The 25,896-nt window shown below is 48.4% G+C and overlaps 1 long non-coding RNA gene and 1 other non-coding gene across 3 annotated transcripts in view; both read right to left on the bottom strand.

The window, feature by feature from the left end:
* Nucleotides 1-24,828, bottom strand: part of LOC118523291 (uncharacterized) — a 69,083-nt gene extending 44,255 nt beyond the window's left edge. Inside the window, exons 1-4 of one of the 2 annotated variants that reach the window (XR_013440784.1) lie at nucleotides 24,688-24,828; nucleotides 20,647-23,094; nucleotides 12,357-12,526; nucleotides 6,915-7,308 (exon numbers count right to left, since the gene is read on the bottom strand). This is a non-coding gene — a long non-coding RNA (uncharacterized LOC118523291). Of the gene's footprint in view, nucleotides 1-6,914; nucleotides 7,309-12,356; nucleotides 12,527-20,646; nucleotides 23,095-24,687 lie in introns of those variants that run through there. The other variant, XR_013440785.1, reaches the window with a different exon arrangement.
* Nucleotides 13,196-13,324, bottom strand: LOC118523306 (small nucleolar RNA SNORA17). The gene has a single exon (XR_004911045.1). It is a non-coding gene; the product is annotated as a small nucleolar RNA SNORA17 (small nucleolar RNA).
* Nucleotides 24,829-25,896: the final 1,068 nt, after the last annotated feature.

Here is a 25,896-nt window from a genome sequence, read left to right as displayed (position 1 = left end):
GCTCTGCACCAAGCAGCACATAGATTAGTGCTTAGTCTTTACAAACCTCGTGACATCGGCCCAGAGAAGCTCAATAACTTGCCCAAGGTGACAGAGCTGGTGAATGGCAGAAGCGGGGTTCTAACTCATGTCTAACCTCAGAGCCTGTCCAGACCCCCTCATATATATGGCCTCATAAAGGGTATTGCTTATTATGACCTAGACCTTGAGCCAACACCTTCACACATACTGTTTTTCTTCGCCACACTGCCCCGGGGAGGGAGGTCTTACAACTCGCAGTTGACACTTGGCAAAACTGAGGCTCAGAAAAGTTAATGTGCCATGGGGAAGGGGGGAAATTGGGAGACCCCCTAATTGCCGTACCATTCAAGCTAATTCAGGTAACCTGTGCATTTTCATTGTCCCCTGCCGCTGATTTTTATTTGAGCCACAAAGATTTCAGAGACACAAAGGTGCTATTTTAGGAGTTGGGCACATTTAGATACTGTAGATTACCTGTTTTTCAGAGACAAATTGGTAAGCAGTCTTTTTACAGCTCAGCATTTCCCTAGGAAGTAAGCACAGCCTCGTGAGGACTCACTACTGACCACGGGTATATCCCCACCAGCTCCACATTGGCTACTATCACCATGAAGCATCGTGGGTGAACTTTTTAAAAAACTTTTTCTGTGCTTTTGCAGTTTCTTCACGTTTTCCAATTGCCATCAACTTCCGTTAATCATTTCAAACACCCCTATATCCTGGGCACATTGCTAACCCTTCTTTCCACACCAATCCCATTTTGTGGATGAGGAAACTGAGGGCCAGGGAGGATGTTACTCACTCCAGATCATACAACTAGTCAGTTGCAGAGCCAGATTTCCTGCCTCCAAGACCAGAACCTGTTTTTACATCATTCTCAGTGAAAACTCTCACCTGAGAAGGCAGTAAGGCGTCTCTTAAATCAATTTTTGAAAAACTTTCAAACCTGTAAATGGGCACTTTCTTCATACAAAAATACAGAAACACGTATTTGTCCATCTCATTGACAACCTTTGTAACTGTTGACAAGTAACATAATCTCTCTGGGCCTCAAGCTTCTCATCTCTATTTTTTATTATTTTTTTAAGATTTTATTTATTTATTTGAGAGAGAGAGAATGAGAGAGAGCATGAGAGGGAGGAGGGTCAGAGGGAGAAGCAGACTCCCCGCTGAGCAGGGAGCCCGACGCGGGGCTCGATCCCGGGACTCCAGGATCATGACCTGAGCCGAAGGCAGCCGCTTAACCGACTGAGCCACCCAGGCGCCCCAAGCTTCTCATCTCTAAAACATGAGGAAGATAGCTTCTGTATCATAGAACCGTTCTGAGGACTAAGTGGGACAGTGTATGTAAGACACCTAATATCATGCCTGGCATATGATAGGCATTAAATAAATGATATTTATTAGCAGTGGCAATATTTGTTTATTGACTACTGTTTTCCAAGCCTTATGCTGTGTATTATAAAATAGTATATATAATAAGAATCTGACATCATATGTGGAAAATACATGTACATATATATAATACATACACACACACACACACACACACACACACACACATATATATATATATGAATGATCGGAGTATACAGAAAACAGTCTAGAGTGACATAAACCAAAAATATTAACAGTGATTATAGGAGGCTTTCATTTCCTTCTGCACCTTTATGTATTTCCCCAATTTTTCTATAAAAACCATGGATGGATTATTTTTGTAATCAAAATAAAGAAAATCTTGGGAAATCCATTTGAAATGCATTTCATTTTGGAATGAGAGGAATGCTTTATTTCAAAGAAGCAATAAAAGTTTAAAACCTTTTAAAAGGTGCACTAGCTTAATAGCCCCGGGAGGGAAGAAGTAGCTTTTCCTGCAAAGCTGAGCAAACCCAGCTGACTTCACAGGCAGTTGCTGTGACACCTGGTTCTAGAACAAGGACCTTAGGATTGGAAAGGGAAGACTTTTCAGTGGCAACAGCCCATCTGGCGGCTCCAGTCTCAGTTGTAGTTGTTCTGAGGCCAAGCCCCGCCAGGACTCAGAGCCCTCCTGCATCTCATCACACCTTCACCGTGACATATGCATCCTTCCCGAGTAGAGACCCCACACGGATGCAGGTGCAGCTGCAAGTGGCTGCCCGCAGCTCTCCCCACCTGGGAAGGCAGATCCAGCTGTGAAGCCAGGACCCACCTGGGCCGGCTGGACAGCAGTGTCCAGGGACTCAAGGGGTGGCATCTGGGGAGGGAAGCAGAGAGAAGAGGAAGTGGTAGAGCAGCGCTTGGGGGAGGGGCAGAGTGCTTCTGCTTCCCAAGGAATTTCCCATCCAGTCCTCACCATGGACTCGGGGGGTCGTTGGGAAGTCCGTCTTGCAAGACTTGCTCAAGTCCACGGCTAGTGTGAGGAGAGAAGCTACCCTGCGTGCATGCGTGCATGCGCTTTATTTCAGACGGCCCCAGAGCAAATGTTGCAGGAGGGGTGAGGACCGTGGCCAATCAGAGAGCTGAGCTAAAACAGGGCCAGCTTTTCAGCTCCAGGGGCTGTGCCATGCCTGAGTGCAGGCCCACGGTGGCCGGGTCTTCTGACTGTCTTGTGAAATGTCTCCGCTTCTGAATGTTGGATTCATCTTCAAAGTAAAATCAAATGAAGGCATTTGCAGGTCAGCCAGACACCCCCCACCCCGAAGGCTGAGTGTGGCCAATCAACCTGAGCCCTCGGCCTCACGAGTTGCCTGGGTCAGAGTCGGGCTGCCCAGCCTGTCCAGCAGTGCGTCTTCTGCATGCTGCCTGGAAGTGTCACGGATTTCAGGCTCCCCTGGAGAAGAGCTGATGCTTCCCATCGGGCCGGGGAGGTAACCCCAGAGAAATAAGAAAAGAGGATGATGACAGGTCCAAGAAGAACATGGCCTAGGTCCAAATTAAACAGGAGAGCTGAGCGCCGGATTGGTATCAAGTTCTCTCTGACCACAGACCCTTTATTCTGGTAGGTAGGCTGAGTCCATCAGCAGACATTGCTTCGGTGATGACTATACATTCACTTATACCGGGCAAGACCCTGGGGATAAAGTTAGGAACAGAAAAGGAAAAATCCTGCTCCAAAAAGTTTACAGTGGAGAGAAAGGAGGCAGAAAATAACCAAGTACATACGCCCTCAGGGCAGAAAGACCCAGGAAGAAAAGGGGTTTTTTTGTTTTGTTTTGCTGTTGTTGTTGTTGTTGTTTTAGATTTTATTTATTTAATCGACAGAGAGAGACACAGCGAGAGAGGGAACACAAGCAGGGGGAGTGAGAGAGGGAGAAGCAGACTTCCAGCCGTGCAGGGAGCCAGATGCGGGGCTCGATCCCAGGACCCTGGGATCATGACATGAGCCGAAGGCAGACACTTAACCTACTGAGTCACCTAGGCGCCCCCCAGGAAGAAAAGTTAAGCGGGCTAAGGAAGCCAGGGCACATGGACCCAAAGGCCTCTCTGATAAGGTGAGGTTTGGACAGAGACCTGACTTGACTGATAAGCCATGTGGATTTCTGGGTACAAGCAGTTCGGGAACAGTAGGTGCAAAGGCCATGAGGCAGGAGGACACATGACGCGGGAAGAGCCATGAGTCAGTGTGCCTGGAGCGGAAAGGAGAGTAGGGGGAGATGAGGTCAGAAGAGGTAAGCAGAGGTGAGCAGGGAGGAGAGGGCTCCGTTATGTAGGACCATGTCGGCCATTGTCAGGACAGGTTCTACGGATAAGACAATAATGAGAGCTGCCCTCAGCCCTCAAGGGACTTACAGCTTGACTCTGGGACCGCTGTATCCCACCCCCATCCCCTTGTAAGTACTTGTCATCCTGAATTCTCCTCATACCCCCATCGGTCTCAGAGCCATCTGGCTGCAGGTGGGACCCTTCAGGGATTCGATTCTGCGGTCACTCCAGGTGTGGGTGCCCAGCAAGTGACTCAGACCTTGCAGAGCCCCACATCAGAGTCAGGCTAATGCCCTTGCTGAGCAGGCCTCAATCCCCTGATCTTGAACCCAAATAGCCTTCCCCAGACCCCAGAGGCTGTAGCGTGACAGGACTCAAGCAAAGCTCCTCTGAAGAGACCACTAACACCTGCCCTTTGGCTAACAATGACCTCTAATGGGCCCCAGGGGCCCCAGAGTGGGGACAGCAAGGATTTTCCCCCAGCTGCAGAACGTCCTTTTCTGGGTCTCTTGAAATTCACCCTGTGGTGACACAGCCAGCGCCGGGCCGTGACTAACCCGGGTTTGAGGTGAGTCTTTCCATGATGGGGCAATGAAGCTTTGGAAAAAGCCCCCTGCTGCAGGGGTTTTCCTTCTCCTGTGTGCGCTGGCTCATCCTGAAGTCACAGAATTCTTACCTTCCTCTTCCCCATTTTCTGAAGCCCATACATATCCTGTTCCTGTGGGAAAAGGAGAGGGGCAGCTCCTGCAAGCTCCAGAATCCAGCTCTTCATCACTCTGCTCTGCCGCCCCTGAGCGCTTGCTCGCCTCCCGCCTTCTCAGGGGCTAGAGCTTCAAGGCCTGTCACCACGGCAAGTGCCCATATCCTGGGGGCCCACACTCCAGTGGGTGGAGGACAGACACACTGACACTCGCAGTGCAACACGGCATGCATCCTAACAGAGATCAGTCCCGGGCCCTGGCGGGGGGGTAGGGGTTGGAGACTGGGACAGATGAGGAAAGGCTGCCCAGAGCTGGGGGCAGGGAGTCTAGAATTAGACACTGAGTTGATGAGAAGCAGGCATAGGACAGTGAACAGACAGATGGAACAGTATGTGCAAAGACATGAGAAAAGGAGGTGCATTCAAGCTCTTATGAGCGGATGTTGGCGTGGCGGACTATATTCTTGTTTACATTTCCACACTCTGATGAACTCAGGCAGGACAATGGGACTTCCTTGGCCACTGAAATTTGAGCAGCAGTGACACCCATTCATTCCCAGACAGAAATGCATGGTTCAAGAGCCAGTGTCCTCTTTCTCTACCCCTGCAATCGTGGAACCCTGTCAACATAGGGCTTCTCCCAGCCTGGATCCCTGAGTGACTACAATGAATAGACCCCCCTGCTGGTCTGAATGGCCACGTACCATGAGCAAGAAATGAACCCGATGGCTCATTTGTTACTGCAGCACAAGCTAGCCTGTTCCTCACTGGTACTATTGACCTGGCTCCAGAGGGCTCATATTGGGGGGGGGGGGGAGGGGTCAGGAGACGAGCCTGCATGTGTATGCGACCAGCTAGACACCCTATTATTCTTTCTCCAGATCTTAGCTAGCAGCACAGGCTGTATGTGAGTGGATTAGAATCCTAGCTTTGTCATTTACTAGTTCTGAGAGTTTGGGATGTGCCGTTAAATCCTTTGAGCCCAAGTTTATCCATCTATAAACTGAGAATAATGAAAATAATATTACCTACTTCACAGGGCTGCTGGGTTTCCTGAGTAAATCAGTGCTGGATCTTCCCTCTCCCCACTTATGACCCTTTCACAGCCTGGTCCCAGTCACAAGGGTACATATTTAAAATGCAAATTCCTCACCCCCACCCTAGACCTGCTGAGTCTGAATCTCTGCAGGTGAGGCCCAGAAACCTGTGCTTTTAGTAAGCCCTCCACGTAGTGTTTTTTGCATGTTAGAGTTTAGGAAGCACTGCCCTTAAAGTTTTGATAGACAGTCAAAACCTCTACCCTAAGGAAGGATCATTGCTTGGAGGCTGGCTTGGTCTGAATCCAAGAATCTTCAGCCTGCTGCTGATCAGGTGGCCACAGTGCCTTGCACAAAAGCCAGAGGCTTAGAAGCTCCGTATTACTTAGAGAGCAGGTAACCTCACTTGGAGCCCGCTCAGTGTGTACGACTCCAGCATTAGCCAGCCCTCTGCAGCCAGCCTCGATCTGTGCTGAGCTTTTTAGGAGGTGTTCTTCTCCAAGGGAGACCCTTCAGCAATGCACCTCTCCCCACCCCTGCCCACCCCAGCCTGGCCTAGGGATCCTGGGCATGTGGTACCAGTCCCTTTTCCTTCAGGACAAGGCTGATTCTTAAGAGGATCAGGTAAGATTGAGACCAGAAAGAGGGCTGCAAAACTAGGCCTTCTGAGTGAATAGAGCTGCCCAAAGGCTGCCGAGGAGAGAGATGCTTGAAGCTCCCTGTAGTAGTGCCCAGACCAGGCCCAGCTGCCCTCCTTGCCAGCAGCTTCCTCCCAACACATACCACCACCATACAGCTCTCTTCCTAAACATTGCTCCAAATCACACATATGCTCAAGAGCACACCATGGCTCCCTATGGCTTCCTGCCCATGGAATCAGGTGTTAACTTCTTGCTCTGGCTTCAGACCCTTCCAAGTCATATGGCATCGTGCCTTTCCAGTCCTTTCTCCCACTACTTTCCCAGCCTACTAAGTTCTCTCTTCCCTCCCTTACCACTGTAACCCACCTGGGAGGGGAGTTCAGACCAACCACCCGTAGCAGCTGCCGGGGCCCCAGCCAGACCTCCTTTCCTAGGCTGGCACATCCATTCCCTAACACCAGGTACAAAAGACTGGCCCTCTTGCCTCAAGGAAGGTCAGACCTGCATAGTATCCACGCTTTGAGGCTCTCCATGGCACCAGGCTGAGGTTATACATCAGTTGAACCTCATCTTTGTGTGACCTCTTCCCTTCTCCCATCCTGTTTTTCTCACTTCCTCACAGACTTTGTCTCCAGACAGACCCCCCTCATAAATCACTTGCACAAGAATTTATGTCTTGGGCTTTGCTTCCAGGAAGCCTGAGCTACGACTCCCATGTCATTTGTGAAGTTTCCTGGAGGCAATGATAGCTTCTGACACCTCCAGGCAGCCTATGCCAGAGGTCACGGAACAGAAAGGCTCACGGGCCAAATGAAGGTGCTTGAATCTCGGCATTTATTTAATCAAGTTAGAACACACACTGGAAAGAAGCAAGGCAAAGAGACAGGACAGGTGAACACCCGTAGGATAAGTGCCAGCAGGTAGAAGGATCACCCTAGCTGAATCCTGGGTCACACAACATCCTACCTCTTGTTCTCTCTCCGCCACAGCAGCTTTCTCTCCTGCTGGTGTGGCTGCAGAGGTCAGCGTTGAGGGCAAGCCAAGGCGACCGGCTGGAGGGGGGGCCTGAAGTTCACACACAAACCGCCTCTCTGGGGAAGACTCGGGGCCAAGTGCACCTGTTCACACTGCAGCACCCCAGTGAATCTCCTGAGCGGCTGCAGGTTTTATCTGTGTTTCTTGGGGTGTCACCACTGAGTGGCCAACATAGGAGTGACGTTGCTTCAATCTAGAGAAGACATGATCCACGCCTTATAAATATTCAAGGTTTACTTGGTCTTCTTACTCCTTGTCTATAAGTAACGTTCTCATTTGATCTATATTCAACCCATATACGTTCTCTTTATTCTACTGTGTCTAAAAAATCTCATAAGCTACTTGCTTCTATACTTAATTTATCTCATTTTCTAGAGCAAAATTGAATATTCATAAATAACACGGCAAACAAGACAGTTGCCTTTTCCTGAGTTACCATCTCCTCCTACCCACTGGTCTCCAGAGCTTTGTGTCAACCCAAATATAAAACCACAACCTTCAGTAACAGGACTAGAACTCAACTCAAGTTCTGAGAACTAGTCTGTCTGGTTCTAAATCCACTGTACTGGGGAACGTGTTGTTTGCTAATATGACTTATCTCCCCTGCACATGGTAGGGACCTGACTTCTCTCTCTCTCTCTCTCTCTCTCACACACACACACACACACACACCATGCTTGCCCGTGGTGGGCCCTTGAATGATGCTGTGGGATTCAGCTGAATCCATCAGCATTTTAGAGAAAGCACAGCCAGTTTGCTTTCCTGCGTCACCATCACTTGGCTTAAAAAGCCAGAGGACAGAAACAAGCTTCCCCCTCCAGCAAAGCTATGAGCAGGGTATGTGCTAAATCCTGGTTTTCATTTGCCAGATTCAGCCTGTGAATACCAGTGTCCTGATAGCTCTCCAGACTCAAGAAAGCAAACTCCTGCCCCCATGTGACTATAAAACCAGGAGCCTCCATCCCTTTCCAACTGGTCCACCCATCACAGCACTAAAAACTGAGTTTTCGTATGTGAAAAGTGCTTGCCAGATTCCCAGAACAGCTGTGGCAGGAAATTGAATAACAAGGTAAAAGTGTAACCCTGTACTACACCCTGAACATTGGAGGGGAGAGGGTGGTACAGTCCATTAAGAAAGAAAAATCTTACTGTTGGCCAGTCAAGCTCATACACAGAGCTCTACTTGAGGTTCAAGTCACCAAGTCCAACCCAGAACTGGAGACGAGGATTGGAGAAGGATTCCCCTGCTCCACGTAACAACCCTTCAGCTCCACAAAACATGTGTGGTCATTCTAGCCATTCTGCACTGCCCCGTATGGTCACCCTTTCCCAGTTAGTAAGAAAACCTCTTCACACACTTTCTCTTCTTTTCTCTATCACTTAGAATGCTTTTGGATGAGGATGAGGGTGAAGATAACAGCTAACATTTATTGAGTAGGTTGTGTTCCTGAGAAGAAACTCAGAGACCAGCATGCATGATGTGCTGTTGGGATTAACATCCACAGAAAGGGAGAAAAAAGAAGCAGAATTGGGCAGAGGGAGAAGTTGAGCTGAGATGGAAGCCCAACAAAGACGTCCATCAACCCCAGGGAGAGTTCCAGAACCAGTGTGACCTTTCAGAGTGGTCCTGAGTTGAGGCAAGGGGTCCAGCACTTATAGTTCCTCATAGATCAGTTGTGGGATGTAGACTGTTCCCAGAAAGAGACCCTGGCCTTGGGGCAACATGGTCATCTTCCCCTGGGGCAATACTTGTAAAGCACTCCGTGTGGCTGGGAGAAATAAGGCATTCCCAAAGCATGGGGTGGGCGGCACATCAGAGCCCCTGCATCATGCCCAGTCTTGTCCCACACCCTTCACATTCTCTCATTTAATCCTCACAACAATCCTACGAGGTAGGCACTAGAATTATCCCTTTTTTGTGTGCGGAAACTGATGCACAGAGAGGTTTAGTAACTCGCCTGATGTCACACAGCCACAGAGTTGTGGAGCCAGGATTTAAACCTAGGCAGACTGATTCTGGTGATCATCAGCCCACCACTCTTCCCATGCTAGTAAAAGAGAAGCCAACAAAAACTGGACAGGGATGTTTTTCCCCCAAAACATGTAGAAGAATATCTAGCACATAATAAGCATTCAAAATGTTTTTGAATGAATGAATTGGTTCACAAAGGGGAAAATCCAATGCTATGTGTTTCAAGAGCAACTGGGAGTCTGGCTCCACTTCTCTGCTCTTCCATGTGTTGGCTTTGTCCTCAGGATGGCTTCCATGGAGGTCACAAGATGGACCCAGGGTTACCTGTCTCCACCAGGAGGGGAGAGAACTTCACTTCTCTATCCATCAGAAGACTCAAGTGTCACACTTTGAACTTCACAATCTGAACTGATCACAGAGGTAAAAGGATTAAGATGATGCTGATTGTTAGGACAGTCAGGAACCTCCTTGACATCCCACCCAAACCCAGAAGGCAAATATGAGTGCTGGTAGGAAGTGGGGAGAAGAGAAATGGATACTGAGTAGGTAATCAATGAACAACCACTGACCCTTTATCCATGGGCCCCCAAGCTCTTGAACCCTTTGCTCCCCTCCCCAGGGTCTAGCTTCACCTACTCCTCATCCCCTGCCTAAATGTCCCTTGTCTACCTCCATTCTGCAGCTGAGGGTTTGGGGACATGGGCTACCCTTAGATCCTGTGCAAGAAGGGGAACAAGAAGAAAGCAGTCCACTGAGAGTGGGGTCTAGGCTTGGGATGTTTAAGATAATTCTTTACACAATTAGATTAACCACTTTGCAGAGCCTCAGATAAGCCCCTGTGGCCACACTATGTAAAATATGCCATTCCCTCTCTGCTTTCCCTGCCTTATTTTCTTCATAGCCCTTATCTCTGTCTAGACTTCTATTGTGTTTATATTTATTCAGTTGTTTGATGTCTTTTTTCTCCACTGGAATAGATGCTCCACAAAAGCAACTACTTCATCTCATTCATCCCTGAGTTTTTGTCACCTAAAACAGTGCCCGGCACAAAACAGGTCCTCAGTAGACATTTGTTGGGTGGATGACTGGATAACCGGTGCCCTTGTGTTGCTATGGTAACAGGCTTGGTCCCCTCCTCCACTTTGAATAGCATTACCAAAGACCTTTTTCTGTTATTCCCAACTTCAAAGTGACAGGCACCAGGAAGACAATTAAAGAAAGACAAAAGATGGAATGCCATCCTCTCTCGAATAAATCACAGTCTGTCCTCACATGCCAGAGAACATCTGATCCATAGACACTGGTCATCTCTAGGTAGCCCGCGGTTTCAGAGGAAACAAATCAATAAAACCATTTTGTCTGTACAGATTTCACAAGCATGAAGTGTAAGATTTTGACAACAGTCCTTTTCAATTCTTAATAATCATTAAATTGATAGAAATCACACACGCACTACAAGGCCAGCAACGGCTGGCTTGCCTCGGCTAACGTTTAATTAGAGGGTGCTGACTATCTCAGCCAACACGTGTTCACAGGGTTCACAGGCTTGCCACCCACAGAATAAGGAGGATAATTCTATCACCTTCCACATGGTGATCTGGGAGCACCAGTTAGGGGCGCCTGGGTGGCTCAGTCGGTTAAGTGTCTGCCTTCAGCTCAGGTCGTGATCCCAGAGTCCTGGGATCGAGCCCCGCATCGGGCTCCCTGCTCAGCGGGAAGCCTGCTTCTCCCTCTCCTCCCCACTCCTGCTAGCTCTTGCTATCTCTGTCTCTCTCTCAAATAAATAAAATCTTTTTAAAAAAGAAAGAAGAAAAAAAAAAAAAGACCACAGAATTTGAAGCCAATCTCCCTGGGTTCCAACCCAGCTCCCCCTTTTACTGTTGGGTCAGTTGATCGATCCTTCTGTGCCTCCACTTCCTTATTCATAAACTGAGGATACTGTCAGTGGCCACTACACAGGACTGTTGCAAAGATGAATGAGTTATTACATGGGAAGCACGAGAGGAGCGCGTGGCTCAGAGCGAGCACCATGTAAGCGTTGGCTGTTGGAATGTCTGGTCTTCAGTGTTGAAGAAATCAGTCATCAGGCAAGTCTCCTTCACTTCCACAACCCACTCATACACATGTAATACACACACAACACACGTAACACATCCACAACACATACAACATACAACACAGAAAGAATAAAACATACAAGATGCACAACACACACACACACACACACATACACACATACATAACACAGCCAAGCATTTTCATACTCTGTACTTGGTGGTTTCATCCAACTTTAGAGCCAGATCCCTGCTAAGACACTCATGGTATTCATCACTCTTCCCCACTGCATGTCAATGGGACATCGTGCAATGTCATGATAAAGCAATTTACCACCTGCTCATTCAAATTGCTCCCAGAGCGAAATAGTCATTACCAATTGTGTTTCAGAAGCTTCTCAGCAATAGTGTCTTCGCCAGTGTAGTGTGGTGTTCTGGTGCAGAGCTCTGGAGTGAGACCTGAGCTCAAATCCTGACGTTACTACTTACCAACTGTGTGACTAGGGGTGAGCTGCTAAACTGCTCTGGCTGTAATATTATTCTCATTTTACGGACGAGGAAACCAAGAACCAGAAAGAACAAACTGCTAAACATGACCCTCATGTGGTTATCCACAAAGATTTACCTTGCATGGTCGTCATAAGAAATGAAAAGATAGGGTACGTATCTAGACGAGGGCTTGGCACATGCTAATAGATGCTAACATAACATGTTGGGTAAGTGGTGGTGGTGCTGATGAATTTCTTTGAGTATTTCTTCTAGTGGAAAAAAAAAAGTCTCTTTGACTAAATCGTTAACCATTAATGAAACTGATGGTGACTTGAGTTCCACCAGCACATTTGGGTTCCAGATCCCATAAACTTTGACCCAGCAACGTGTTGTAACTATACCATTTCCCTTCGTGAAATTTGAGAGGTGATGTTTTGACATTGTTTCATTTCGTTTCATTTCCTCCTGATGGGTGGGCTTAACTTGTTTCTCAATTTAGGCAAAGCAAAAGGGAGAAGTATTTTAAATCGCTGTGATAGCCCAAGTCGGTCCTACCTTCTGGTCCCGGAGAAGGAGCCCCAAGTTCTTTTCTCCTCTCCTACAGTATTTGGGCTTTTTCCAGTTCCTGCGATTGCCAAATATCATCCTTTCCTTTGTTTCGCCCCTCCTTCATCTTGCCCCCAGCATTTGGGTGCCTTAACAAGGAGTTTTGAAATAATATCTTACCCATATTTCACGTTCTTGTGGTGCCTTTCTGTTCACTCGGTGCTTGCACGTCCATTCCTCATTCCTGGCTGAGGGAAGACGTCCGTCCTCCCTATGATGGCACAGCTAAGGCTCACAGAGGTGAACCAGCAAGCCCTGGGCGTCGGCCGTCAAACAAACACCACGGTCTCCTGGTACAACAAGAAGGCAGCCTTTAACTGAGACACTTGAAATTGCGGTAAAATCTGGGGCGCCTGAGTAGCTCAGTCGGCTAAGCGTCTGCTCAGGTCATGATCCCAGAGTCCTGGTATCGAGCCCCGCATCGGGCTCCCTGCTCAGCGGGGAGTCTGCCTCTCCCTCTCCCACTCCCCCTGCTTGTGTTCCCTCTCTCACTGTGTCTCTCTCTGTCAAATAAATAAATAAAATTTTAAAAATAAATAAATAAATAAATAAAAATCGTGGTAAAATCTACGTAACACAGAATGTACCATTTTAATCATTGTCAAGTATACAGTTGAGTGGTGTTAAGCACATTCACGTTGTTGGGCAGCCCTCACCACCATCCATCTCCGGAACTATTTTCATCTTCCCAAACTGAAGCTCTGGACCCATTAAACATCACTCCCTCCTTCCCTTCCCCAGCCCCTGGGAACCACCTTTCCACCTTCTGTCTCTACAGTGTGACTGCTCTGGGGACCCCACATAGGAGGACTCACACAGTGGTTGTCCTTTGGCGTGGCAGACGCTTTGGCAGCGAGATTGCTAGAGGACGTACCATGATTCTTTCCTCCACGGCATTTGTTTTGCTAATATGGCACATTAGCCAGAAAGAATGTCTATTTTTTTTTTTTTTTTGGTCAAGTGTCAGACTATTAATTATCCAGATGCTCACAGGCCAGAACACTGAGCATAGACAAGCCTCTCTTTCTGCCACCTAATGACACAAGTGTGACCACACCAGCCACATCTGCAATGCCTCTGAGGGCAGGAAGGTGCCTATTCTTTCCCCTAAAGTAACCTATCCTCACGGACACCAGCACCTCGCAGGCCCTGCCCTGCAAAGCAGATGTTTTCTAACGTTTTGTTTTACGCTGAATGCTGTTCGTTCCTCTTGCCCTCCAAGTAATTACTTGACTTGTGGACATCAGCAAAAAGAAAAGAGAGAAGAGAGGAGAGGAGAGGAGGGCAGGGGAGAGGAGAGGAGGGCAGGGGAGGGAAGGGGAGGGGAGAAGAGAAAAAAGAAGAGAGGAAAGGAAGAAAAGAGAAGACAAGAGAAGAGAAGAAAAGAAGAGAAAAGAAAAAAAAGATGAGAAAAGAAAAAGAGCTTCTGAAGAAAGACTAGGCATTTTCATGTTCCACCCCTGACAGTCCCAAAGACCCCCTCTCATCCACTGGCCTGTGTGTCGTCGTTGTTGTTGTTGTTGTTTTGGTTTGGTTTTTTTTGTTTTAAAGAACTCTGTGATCTGCTTCAATTCATGTTTTGCCAAGAAAGCTAACACAGCTGCAAATCCTTTCTGCCCGGAATGCCTTCCAGCCTTCCCAGAGGCCTCTCCGCTCGTTCGGTGGCCACTTCCCTCCCTCCCGGGCTGGCCAGCCTCTCCCAGCCCACTGCCCCCCACCCGCACACCCCCGCCCCGCCGTCCACCGGCTCCTGCGAGAAGGCACCACTCAGAGTGGCCGTGCCTTCTCTGTGGGTTTCCATTTCTTACTGGGAGAAGCGCAGGCCCCCTCGGGCACCGCAGCCCCCCTCCGTAGGCTTCCCCCTCAGAAAACTGGCTCTGCTGCCCGCTGGTAAACGGGCTGGCTGTCACCATGACAACTGCCTGGCCCAGAGCCTGGATGACGCCAGGCCTGACTCCCCTCCCAGCCTCACCCAAATCTGTTTGTTCAAGTTCCAGCTGCATTTGTTGGGCTTCGTTTTGCTTGTCAGTTTGAGGCAGCTCCGCTGCTGATTGGCTGCCGGGGACTGGGCTTAGACTCCCTGGGATACCGACCGGGAAGTCAGCTCCCTGCCTGGGCAGGAATTTCCTGACGCCCTGGGGTATTTCCCCATCACAGGAAGGAGAGCTACAAGAGCCTTTCAGGCGAGGCAGAGCCCATAGGAAGCCAAGGCATCAGATCATCCCTGAGTGCTTTGATCCCTCTGGCGACGTCAGACTTCAAGCAACGACGCTCTCACTAACCCGCCTTGGCTCTGTGACGCTACACTCTCGACTAAGCCAGCTTGTTGTTTGATAAAACTAAAGAAGCAATGCACCATGTTGACAGAACAGTGCAGCTGTGCATTAACATCAAAATAAATAAAACCAGGGGCGCCTGGGTGGCTCAGTCCATTCAGCGTCTGCCTTGGCTCAGGTCATGACCCCAGCATCCTGGGATCCAGCCCCCGCGTCCTGCTCCCGGCTCAGCAGGAAGCCTGCTTCTCCCTCTTCCTCTGCTGCTCCCCTCTGCTTGCTGTCTCTCCTGCTCTCTCTCTCTCAAATAAATAAAATCGTTAAAAACAGTAAATAAATAAATAAATAAATAAATAAATAAATAAATAAAACCAGGAAGAAGAAGAAACATGTGGATTTTTGAGGAACAGTTTTAAGTGAATGTAGCAATAAACATCCAAGTGAATTTTCACCTCAACATTTGGGGTGGTTTTGCTTCTGTTATTTGGATAACTGTAGAAGCAGGAATCTGGAGCATCGTTTGTGACCAATTTGAAAACACACTGTCTTGCCTTTTGTCATATCATCAGGTTTTTCTCTCCCAAATAACTCATTTTGGGAATTTGCTTGGCCTCTAGGGCTCCTGAGTTTACCCCAGATTCTCTGATTTGTGATATACAAGGGGCTTCTTGAATGTCACCCTTTGAAGCTGTGTCAGGAGCCCAGCTCCTCATCTATAAAATGGGAGTAAATTATGCCAACCAGCCCAGCTGTAGAGTACTTAGCTTAGTCTTGGCACTTACTGAGCTACTATCATCATCAACTCCTACCAATGCCTGTTTTCTGAGGATCCTGACACTCTTTATAAAAATTACATCATTGATTCAACAAATATGTATTTAATAAATATTTACTAAGCCTCAATTGGCCAGGCACTTTGCTAGCCACAAGTGATAAAGTGATAGAAACAGACACAGTTCCAGCCCCTTGGTAGCTTCTGGACTAGTGAGGGTGACAGGCACAAAAATAACCACACAAAATGTAAAATTACATCTGTGTCCTCTGAGTAAAGCCATCTTAGACCCTCCAGACCAGCCTATCTCCCAGCTGAATAACACAGAGGACATCAGCCTTTGCCATATTGAGCAGAAGAATTTCCTGGCCAATGCCTGTCTTAATTCCTAACTCACAAAATCATGACATATAATAAACTGGTTGCTGTTTTAAGCACTGCTCTCCCAAAAAATAAATTATCTGTATTAAGTGCCTACAGCATTAAAAGAACATGAAATGGAGGAACTAAACTGCATTTTACCCACTTTTCCTAGTTATAATACAAGAGTTAATGTAAGAATTTAGAATGATTTGGTCACCTAAATCCCAGAGTTTAGAGCAAAACCCAGAGATGGAAATTCTCAATCCGCAATCCTGCAGAAATATCCCGGTGGTTCCTTATACCAAATCTTGTTTCGCTGAACAGCGCCCTCTCCTGGCCAGGGTCCCTTTCTCCAGTCAGCTATTTGCTCCTTGGGGCTTTAAGGAATTTATTTGTAGACCAGGATGTCCACTCCTTCATCAAAGGTGTGCTGAGCACCCAGGCCCCCACAGGCTCCCCACTCTTATAGAACTGACAGTCATTTGAACTTCCTGACATTTCTGAGAGTGTAGGGCACACTTCAGAACTCCTACTTGATGGATAAGATCTTAACTGAGAAAAAAAAAAAAAGATCTTAACTGAGTCAGGGACGACAGATAAAACTTTGTTACGTTATTGATAATTTGGGACCAGATCTTAGGGCACAAGGAAACAACAAACCGCCCCTGAGCATGAGATTGGTCCCAAATTCCTCATTATTCGTAGCCACACCCTGCCTCATCACCCTCTACTTCTTAACCTTGAGTTCCCTCCTGCTTGGGAAATCTCCCCATGGTCCCCTGAACCAAGGGCCCCCACCTCTCCATCTCTGTGGCCTCAGGTGCCTTTTCCAGCCATTTCATCTCTGCAGTGATTTCTCCAAAGCCAGCCTCGATTCTCCCTCTTCCCAAAGACCCTACAGCCTTCCCTGAACATCTTGTCCCTTAGTATCCCTGCTACCGTAATGTACATTTGGGAACAGATATCCAGGCAGGTACTTCGATGTACATCCTGTCACATCAAGGGCACAGTCTTTGGAGGGATCAGACTGACCTGGAGTTCAAATCCCAGATCTGCCACCCACTAGGCTGTGATGTGAGGAAAGTCACGTCACCTTCTCACTCTGATTTTCTTGGGGGCACAACATGGGCAGTAACACCTACCTAAAAAGGTTGTTCCGAAACTTAAACAATATGTTTCAAGCACTTGGCACAGAGTAAACACTCAGTATTTTGTATAAGCCCTTTAACGTGTCCAATCTGGGCACCTGCGTTAAAAGCAATCTGGCCCTCGAGGCGTGTCCTACAGCCTTGGGCGTGTGGGTAGAGAGATAGAACCCAGGCACCGCGCAGAGAACAGGGCTGATACAAACAGCCTGGTGCCTAAGGCCCACAATATTTTCACAAATCCACGGAAATGGTTTAATTTCTTTTGAAAATCAGAAGAAAAAAATTAACTTTTACATCGAAAAATGACAATATAGGGGCGCCAAAGAAGCGTCTGCCTTCAGCTCAGGTCATGATCCCGGGGTCCTGGGATCGAGCCCCGCATCGGGCTCCCTGCTCAGCGGGGAGCCTGATTCTCCCTCTCCCACTCCCCCTGCTTGTGTTCCCTCTCTCGCTGTGTCTCTCTCTGTCAAATAAATAAATAAAATCTTTTAAAAAAATAAAAAATAAAAATGACAATATATTATATATGTTAACATATTTATCTTTATACCAAAACAATCATAAAATACAATTTTCAATTAATTTTTATAGAGGAAGGAGCCCACAGAGGCCAAAACGCCTAGGCTTCATGCAAGTCATTACGCATCCCTGATGAAGAAAGGCCTCTGCTATTTAAAAAAAAAAGGAAAAGCAAACAGTGGTGAAAGAAGGAAGTCGTTCACTAGCTGAGTGTCAGGGTCCCTCCCAGCCCTAACATCCTTCAGTTCAGGGCATTCCTTTTGCCTCAGCATGGCAGGATCCTTTACAGAGTGCTTTCTTTCTTTCTTTCTTTCTTTTTTAAGATTTATTTATTTATTTTTTGAGAGAGAGAGCATGAGCGGGAGGGGCAGAGAGAGAGGGAGAGAGAATCTCCAGCGGACTCCGGACTGAGCTAGGAGCCCCACCTAGGGCTTGATCCCCTGACCCTGAGATCAGGACCTGAGCCGAAACCAAGAGTCGGTCACGCCACCTAGGTGCCCCCAGAGTGCATTCTTAAGAATACATTTCCTAATACTTTCAGAATCTGTGTGCCACTCTGCTTTTAGCAGAAGATTTTGTCCCCCAAGAATTTGGCGTGACTTAACAAAATCCGTGTAGGCGCTCTTTATCTACTTGGTCAAGGATTGCCATGCCCTTCAGTGGCCGACAGAGGGCGAAGCGACCCAACCTTAAGGGTGAGCATCCCAGTGACGCCGGGAATAGAAAGCCTCCCTGTTCAACCAGAGGCGCGTGACCTGGGAGCTTGCTAGAGATGCAGAATCTTGGACCCAACCCTAGGGAGGATCCTAGACCCCCGCGATCACAATTCCCATGTTAAGAAGATCCCCAGGTAATTGATATACAACATCAGGTTTAAGAGGCACTGATTTCAAGTTTCTAGTCTGAGAAAGGAAAGCCCACTTGCTCAAGGGAAAGGAGGAGGGGAGAGGAACTGGCTAAGGCATCCCTTTCAGCCCCCAAATCTCCTGTTCCTTCAGCCAATCAGCCAGCGCCAATCAAGATGAGACTGAACCACAGGAGGGATGTAAAAGCATTTTACAGGTCACAAAGCAACTGGTTTCTTCTTCCATTTCAATAAATACTTATTGAGTGCCTACTATGTCCTGGGCATCAGGGATACAATTGTGAGCAAAAAACAGACCCTGTTCCTACCCTGGTGGAGCTTTCAGCCTAGTGGGGACACCAAGGGAGAACCATCACACACGTAACTACAGACCTTGATGTTGCCATGTGGGTACAGAGGCCATGAGCCAGTCACAGGAGGGAGGGGAGCTGGTTTATACCAGATGGTCAGGAAAGGCCTCTCTGAGGAAGTGAGCTTTAAGCTTGTGATCTGATGCTGCCTAAAAGTTAGCCAGGCGGGACGCCTGGGTGCCTCAGTCGGTTAAGCGTCTGCTTTCAGCTCTGGTCATGATCCCAGAGTCCTGGGATCGAGCCCCACATCGAGCTCCTTGTTTGGCAGGGAGACTGCTTCTCCCTCTCCCTCTGCCTGCTGCTCCCTCTGCTTGTGCTCGCTCTCTCTGTCTCTGACAAATTAATGAGTAAAATCTTTTTTAAAAAAGGGGGAGTGCTTGAGTGGCTCAGTCGTTAAGCGTCTGCCTTACAGTCCTGGGATCGAGTCCCACATCGGGCTCCCTGCTCGGCGGGAAGCCTGCTTCTCCCTCTCCCACTCCCCCTGCTTGTGTTCCTGCTCTCGCTGTCTCTCTCTGTGTGTCAAATAAATACATAAAATCTTAAAAAAAAAAAAAAAAAGTTAGCCAGGCAAAGAGTAGGAGTTCCTGGCAGGGGGAAGAGAATGTACGAAGGTCACACAACACAGAGGAACGTCGCACTCAAGGAACCGAAAGAAGACTGGCAGGGAGTGAAGCAACGTGGGGCTCAAGCCGCCTGGGGGGATGGGGCGCCCAGAGTGGAGGACAGAGGCTCCGCCCCCCCAAAGCGACTGGCACACGCCCCTGCTGCCCACATCCCTGCTGACATCTCACCCCTGCCCCCTGAGTCCCACTCCCTCCTCTTCTAACCCTTCCTCACCCTCCTCCCCACCAGCCCCTTCTCCACTACCTGTGCACCTCTACCGTCCCCTCTCCAGCATCTTCGCCATTTACCATTTAAACCTGCCTGAGTTCCCCCCCAACCACACTGTCCCAGGCAACCAGACCTCAGTTTCAGGACAACTTCTTCCCCTGAAGGAAAGACAATCCAGACATCAACAGTCCTGACAACCGTCTTAACTACACAGCTACTACCGTTCCAGTTTTATTTTTTTTTTTTTTTAAGATTTTATTTATTTATTTGAGAGAGAGAGAGAATGAGAGACAGAGAGCATGAGAGGGGGGAGGATCAGAGGGAGAAGCAGACTCCCTGCCAAGCAGGGAGCCCGATGCGGGACTCGATCCCGGGACTCCAGGATCATGACCTGAGCTGAAGGCAGTCGCTTAACCAACTGAGCCACCCAGGCGCCCTCGTTCCAGTTTTATAGTTGAGGAAATTGAAGTGTTGAAAAGGTAAATAATTTTTACAATTACACAGCTAGAAACAGGGTGAGCCAATATGACCTTCCCCTTTGTCACAGGGCCTGAGCACTCTACCTTGGGACTGTCTCTCCTGAGGGCGCAGCTACATTTCAAAAGCCTCAAGGAGCACACTCTTGGCCCACCCCCAAAAGAAATAATCCTGGATGTGCACAAAAAATTAGCTGTGAAGATATTTGCAGCCTTGTCTATAACAGCAAAAAATTTAGAAACTGCCCCAAGGTTATATTTCAACAATGCAGAATTGGTTAAATTGTTGGATGTTTATAACCAGAATCCTATGTAACTAGCGATTAAATTTGATCACATAGAAAAATATGTTCATGATCTACGGTGTAGAAAAAGCAGATTACAAAACATGATTACAGCGTGGTCCTATTTTCATAAAAACCACAGCATAAAAGCTAAAGACTATAAAGTGTACAGGAAAGGTAAAATCAAAAATAATGACAGTCATTATCTCTGTGATGAGACTACAGGTGATTTTTTATTTTCTTTATTTTGATTGTTTGAATTGTCAAAGATTTCACCAGGAGCATCTATTTCTTTTGGAAAGAGAGGAAAAGCAACAACAAAAAAAAAACCAGAGGGTGTTTGAACCTTCCCATTTATTATCTATTAAAAAAAAAAAAAAAAACTGCTCTGCTGGGAACATTTTAAAAACATCCTTTCTTCTTACAAAAGCAATAGGTGCTTGCCAAAGACAAAAAATCAGAAAGTACAAACAAGCAAAAAGAAGAAAAACACATTCCCTCTTCGGCCACAGACAACCATTACTGGTACCTTTGTGACTCTTCATAGGTCCTGGGTTTTTTTACAAATAGTTTCTTCCTTTGAGTTCTGCTCTGGATGCTAGTCACTGGGGTCCACCCTGTTGCCATCATGAGAAATAGGAGTTTGGAATGGGGCTTACAGATTCCTATGTGATCCCCAAACAGCCCCTAAGGTGGATTTGTCCAGGTCTCAGACTGTGTCTGGGATCCCGGAATAGTGACCTCCTTAGTATAGAGCCTGATAGAGCCTGCCATCAGGGAGCACACAACTCCTCGCGGGTCACAAGGGACAAGCGCAGTCAAGCGTGAGGACCGTAAGAGTGATTCCCAGCGTGTTTGGGATTGCAACACCCTATCATTGTTGGGATTTTGCAACCCTCCTTCCGCCTTCCCCAAAAGAACTCAAAGGAATACAAACAGCATTTGCATACCCCATTTAGTACTTTTCCACATCTGCAGCTGAAGGGAGGCAAGGTTAATTCGGCTTTAAGACTATCACCGCCCCCCGCCCCCTTCCCCCAGCCCTTGGAGAATTGCTGGCAATCAGTCCCGGCGTCGTGGGACAGGTTTGGGAATGGCAGCACTGAGGAGCTGTGCGGGCGGGTTCTGCCGTGAGGGAGGGCCACACCAGTGCTGGAAGTCCGGGTTCCAGGGCAGGATGTCTCTGGGCCATTCCCACACAGGCGCACTCCACAAGGACAGGTTTCCGAGGCCCACCCTGCCCACACCCTGTCAAGTCCCCTCTCCTGGGAAGGAGTGCAGAAGGACCTACAAGTGGCACCCAGCCCCACTGGATCCACACCCTCAGCGCAGCCTTGGGGCAGAAATGTTCCTAGAGCTGATGTACAAACCATTCTTGGTTTCTTCAGCGCCTGTGATATCCAGTCATGGCCCAGACCCAGGCCTTCCCCCTCACCACCCCGAGCTCCGTGGCTGAGCTGGCCTTGTGGCTGTTCAGTACGCTCACTCTTTCTTGAAACATCATAGATTTTGGAGACCCTCTTCTTTAGGCATGGCTCCTCTCATCAATAATAACCATCGCTTCTGTTTATTACGCTCCTTCTATGCTTTAGGTACTTCCCAAGCATGCAATGCACACACCAGTCTTTTGAGGTAGACACAATTATCCTCATTTCACAGATGAGAACACCAAGGCTCCAAGAAGTAGAGCAATTTGCCCAAAGCCACACAACTGCTAACAGAGACAAGAGTCAACTCAGGCCTGCCTGACCCCAAAGTTCATGCACTGTCTGGAAGGCTGGTGTGAAAGGGAACCGAGAGATGGTATAATAATCTCCATCCCATTTACAAGACACCTTTGCTGGAAAATTCATCTACAAACTGTTATATAGCACTTATGTGCTGGGCACTTGGCAAATAGCAACTCAATTTATCCTCATACTATTACTAGGAGATGGGTACTTATTTTTACTGATGAGAAACTGACACCCAGAGAAGGGAGTGAACCTGCCTAAGGCCACACGCAGGTGGTGCAGTCCGGATCCACACCAGGCACTAGGGCCTGAGCGGCCTCTCTGAGCCCAGGAACAGGGGCCTCTCCCTCCTAATTCTTTGTCCTTTGACCTTTCCACATGGCCACCCTCCTCCACATCTCTCTCTGAGAGTCCACTTCAAACTTCCTCATCCCTCCCTGGGGGATGGTGGTGTTCTCTTGTGAAATTCTTTGTGGAAGTACTTATTGTGCAAGGCGATATTTGGTTAGGTCACTAGATTCCCCCAAAGAACTGACAGTTCTGGAAGGTTGGTCGAAGTAAAGGCTTAGAGTTTGCTTTTGCGGAGATTAATCAATTAATTTACCAATTAGTCAGCAAGAGCTTATTGACAGCAGTTTCTGTCCCCAGCCCTGTGCTGGGCATATGCAGTCTACGAACACAAAGACACACAAACCCGGCTCCCGCCCTCAAGGAAACAACACTAATGACATATGTAAGTGTGCACTCTGTGTGCTGGGTCTGTGCACAGCTGTATTTTAGAAGATATATAGGAGCGGGAGTAAGAGAGATTGTTATGAAGGAGGCGGAACTTGAAACAGGGGTTGAAAAGGGGGCAGGGTTTGGATAAGCGGGAAGGAAAAATACAGTCCAGGCAAGAGAAACAACACAAGTCTTTTCTGCATCCAAACGGACCAGATCCTCAGAAATAAACTAGAAAAAGAAAGGGCTGGGATTATTTTTCTTCTGCCAAATTTTGCCATTTCTATCCGAGGGAACAAAGAGCGCTTCCTTCCTCTAGTCACCACCACGGGGCTGCTTCTGGAATTGGAGAAGGGCGCTGTGCCTCAAACGTCCACCAGGGGGCAGAGCGGCTGCTTCTACCGCTATAGCTCCGAGTACAATCAGAGGCGGAGGATCCCAGACTCCTCCAATCAGCCGGTGGGGATGGCTGAGGCCAGCGGTGGGCACCAATTTTCTCAGTCTGAGCTGCCTTCATACTCAGTCTAGAAGTTAAGGAAGAAATAGAATATGGAATGTAAGAGGAAGTTGGTTGAGACGGACAGGGAAGAGAGACGGGGACATTTGAGGCATTCCCCTACAGAATCCAACGTCTGTGCACCATGAAAAGACCTTACAATGAGCAAAAAGGGGTTCCCACGGGTTCAGGCTACACGCCTTCTGCTGTTGCCTTGGCTGAGAAAAGCTTAATGCAGGGCTTGGGTAACTATGAAAAATGACCTACTGCTAGTCTAAGCCTGGTTTCAGGACAGCCAACTCGGGTTCTCTGGACAAGAGAAGCCATTCCAGCCACTGTAAGGAGGAATACTTGTGGCTTTGGCAGAACACACTTCCTGCACATCACTGCAGGCCCTGGGGTCGGGCTGTGGGCTGTGTAGAGCAGAAGGTGTCCCACTGGCATCCTTTAGGAGGCCTGAAGTCAGTATTTAGCTTTACTGCACAGCCCACCATCTGAACCAGGCAGCAGGGTCCCCAAGCCACAGGAGCACAGGGGGTTAGAGGCGAGGTGGAAAGGACTCTAGTTTGAAGCCAGAAATCCTCATCTCTATCTGTCTCTAACTAGCTGTGCAAGTTTGGGTGGATGAATCAACTTCTCTGAGCCTTAGTTTCCCCATTTGTGAAACAGAAAGGCTGGATTAGAGGGAAATGTCTGACATGCGTTCCAGCTCTGATATTCTGGAAAACACACAGTCCTCTGGCCAGAGAAACTGGGGAATTGGGGGGAGGAAGGGCGCGCGACTGAGCAGCTTGAAGAGTTAGCCCCATGCCGGCAGCCAGTCGAGTCCCCAGCAGTGGCCTCTGCGACACTGCCCGCCTCACCCCCGCCCTCAGGGCCTGGCGGCATACACCCACGGCTCCCTCGGAGACTTCTGGAATCTCGCTGGATTCCTCCCAGGAATGCTTATTGCCCTTTACATCTGCAAATCGCTTTACATCAGCAACCCTGCTGCGCGATTATTAATCATCGCAATATTCTTCCTTCCGCCTGTAAGAGGAATTGCGGGGATCCGGATTTATGAAGGTGAAATCCGAAGGTAATTTACCTAGGATTCATTCAATAGTCAGTTAACTGAGTTAATTAAGCGCCTCATACGAGCAAGGCTCAAAGAGCCACACAAATCCAGTTACTGTAAGGATCAGAATTGTAGGGGTCCTCAGCGAGCTTCACTGACATTCCAATTATGCCACGGGGATACGGGATAGTTCGAAGGTGATGGACGATCCCCGCCCCCCCCCCCCACAAACCTGACTTGACACCGCTGCAAACAGTACGATCACTCCACCCACCCCTACAGCTCATTTTACCAGGCCGGGTAAAGGGAAGTGACCCTTCCCAAGGTCACTTTTCTCCCAAGGGGCAACACTGATCCCAGAACCTCCAGCTTCAAAGCTTTCCACTGCGCCATGGGCGAGAATTTTGTTCGAGCCTATAAAATAAGAGTTAGGCTAGGGATGGCTCTTTCCATGATTTCCGGCACCGAGTGAGAAAATCGTGATCCGAGCTCACCCACCCGGGACGGACGAGACAGCCCCAAATCTTGTCTGCAGCCTCAAAGAGTCAAGGAATATTTACAGACCTCAGAGCTCATCCGATCACCCACGCCCTCTCTAGGGCTCCCTAACGCCCCCGTTCCTCGCCGCACCTTGGATCTGCGGGAAGGGGCGGGGGCGGGGGGCGCATGACACAGAGCGTCCGGCAGCACCCCCGCGAGGGCGTGGCCGGGAACAGGGGGCGGGGGGAGGCGGGAGCCCGGCTCGCAGCCTCCTACCGACCGGCGACTCGCGGGCTACGCCAAATATGGGCAGAGCGGAAGCGGCGGGCAGACGTCACGGCGCCGGGTGGGGGCCGCGCTGCGGGGCCTGTGACGGGAGGCGCTGACGGCGCCTACGTGTCACCATGGAAACCAAACAGTAAATAGAGGACTCGCGAGCTCCTGACCCTGCGACCTGGCCTGGAGCAAAGGGCCGGAAGCTGGGAAGGGCCAGGCGAAACCTGGGCCTGGCAGACGAGGGCAGAGAAGGGGACGCCCAGAGAGCACCCCCTCGGGAAGCCCGCTCTCCCTCCGCCCAGGATCCAGCAGGGGCCGGTCTGGAACAGAAAGCAGCCCTCCTGTCCTTTTTGAAGGGCTTCCATCGGCCTGCAGGGTTGTCGGGGATATTGGTTTTGCTTTGTCTTTTCTCACTAGCGGCTAAGAATTCAGGGATTGGAGCCACATTACCCGGTTCAAATTCCAGCTCTGCCACTCTAGTTGGATGATCTGGAGCAGATCACAAGCCTTCTGTGCCCCAGATTATTTTATCTATAAGATTGATAGCAGGACTCACCTGCTAGGGTGGTTTTAACGAGTTCATACAGATATGAGTGCGTGTGAGTGTGTGTTTGGAAGAGTCTAGCCCATGGTGAGCCAAATTAGGGCTAGCTATTTTTAATCCTAAGCAGGAAAACAGTAGCTCACCAAGTATTAGGCAACTACTAAATCATAATGTTGTAATGTTTTGTTTTGATTCGTTTTTCAGTTTTCCAATAAATATTGTTAAGGGAATTTTCCACTTTAAAGTTAATATTAAAATTTAGTAAAGTATTTCCTGTATTAGCTGAGATGTGTATTTACCAAGTAAGAACATCACACTTCTCAGTTTGCATCGCTTCCTTCACAGTGTTAAATTTTAAACACAAAAACTCCCCACGGTCATATATAATAACAGAAGTGAAGTAACTCAAGTTCAATTTCTCAGTCTTTACAGTCACTGTTGTGCTCATTTATTTCAAATCTATTTAAACACAG

Source organism: Halichoerus grypus, chromosome 8 (genome assembly GCF_964656455.1).
Source record: "Halichoerus grypus chromosome 8, mHalGry1.hap1.1, whole genome shotgun sequence".
Classification (NCBI taxonomy): domain Eukaryota; kingdom Metazoa; phylum Chordata; class Mammalia; order Carnivora; family Phocidae; genus Halichoerus; species Halichoerus grypus.
Note: the sequence above shows the minus strand (reverse complement) of the source record. Positions and strands in the feature narration are given on the sequence as shown.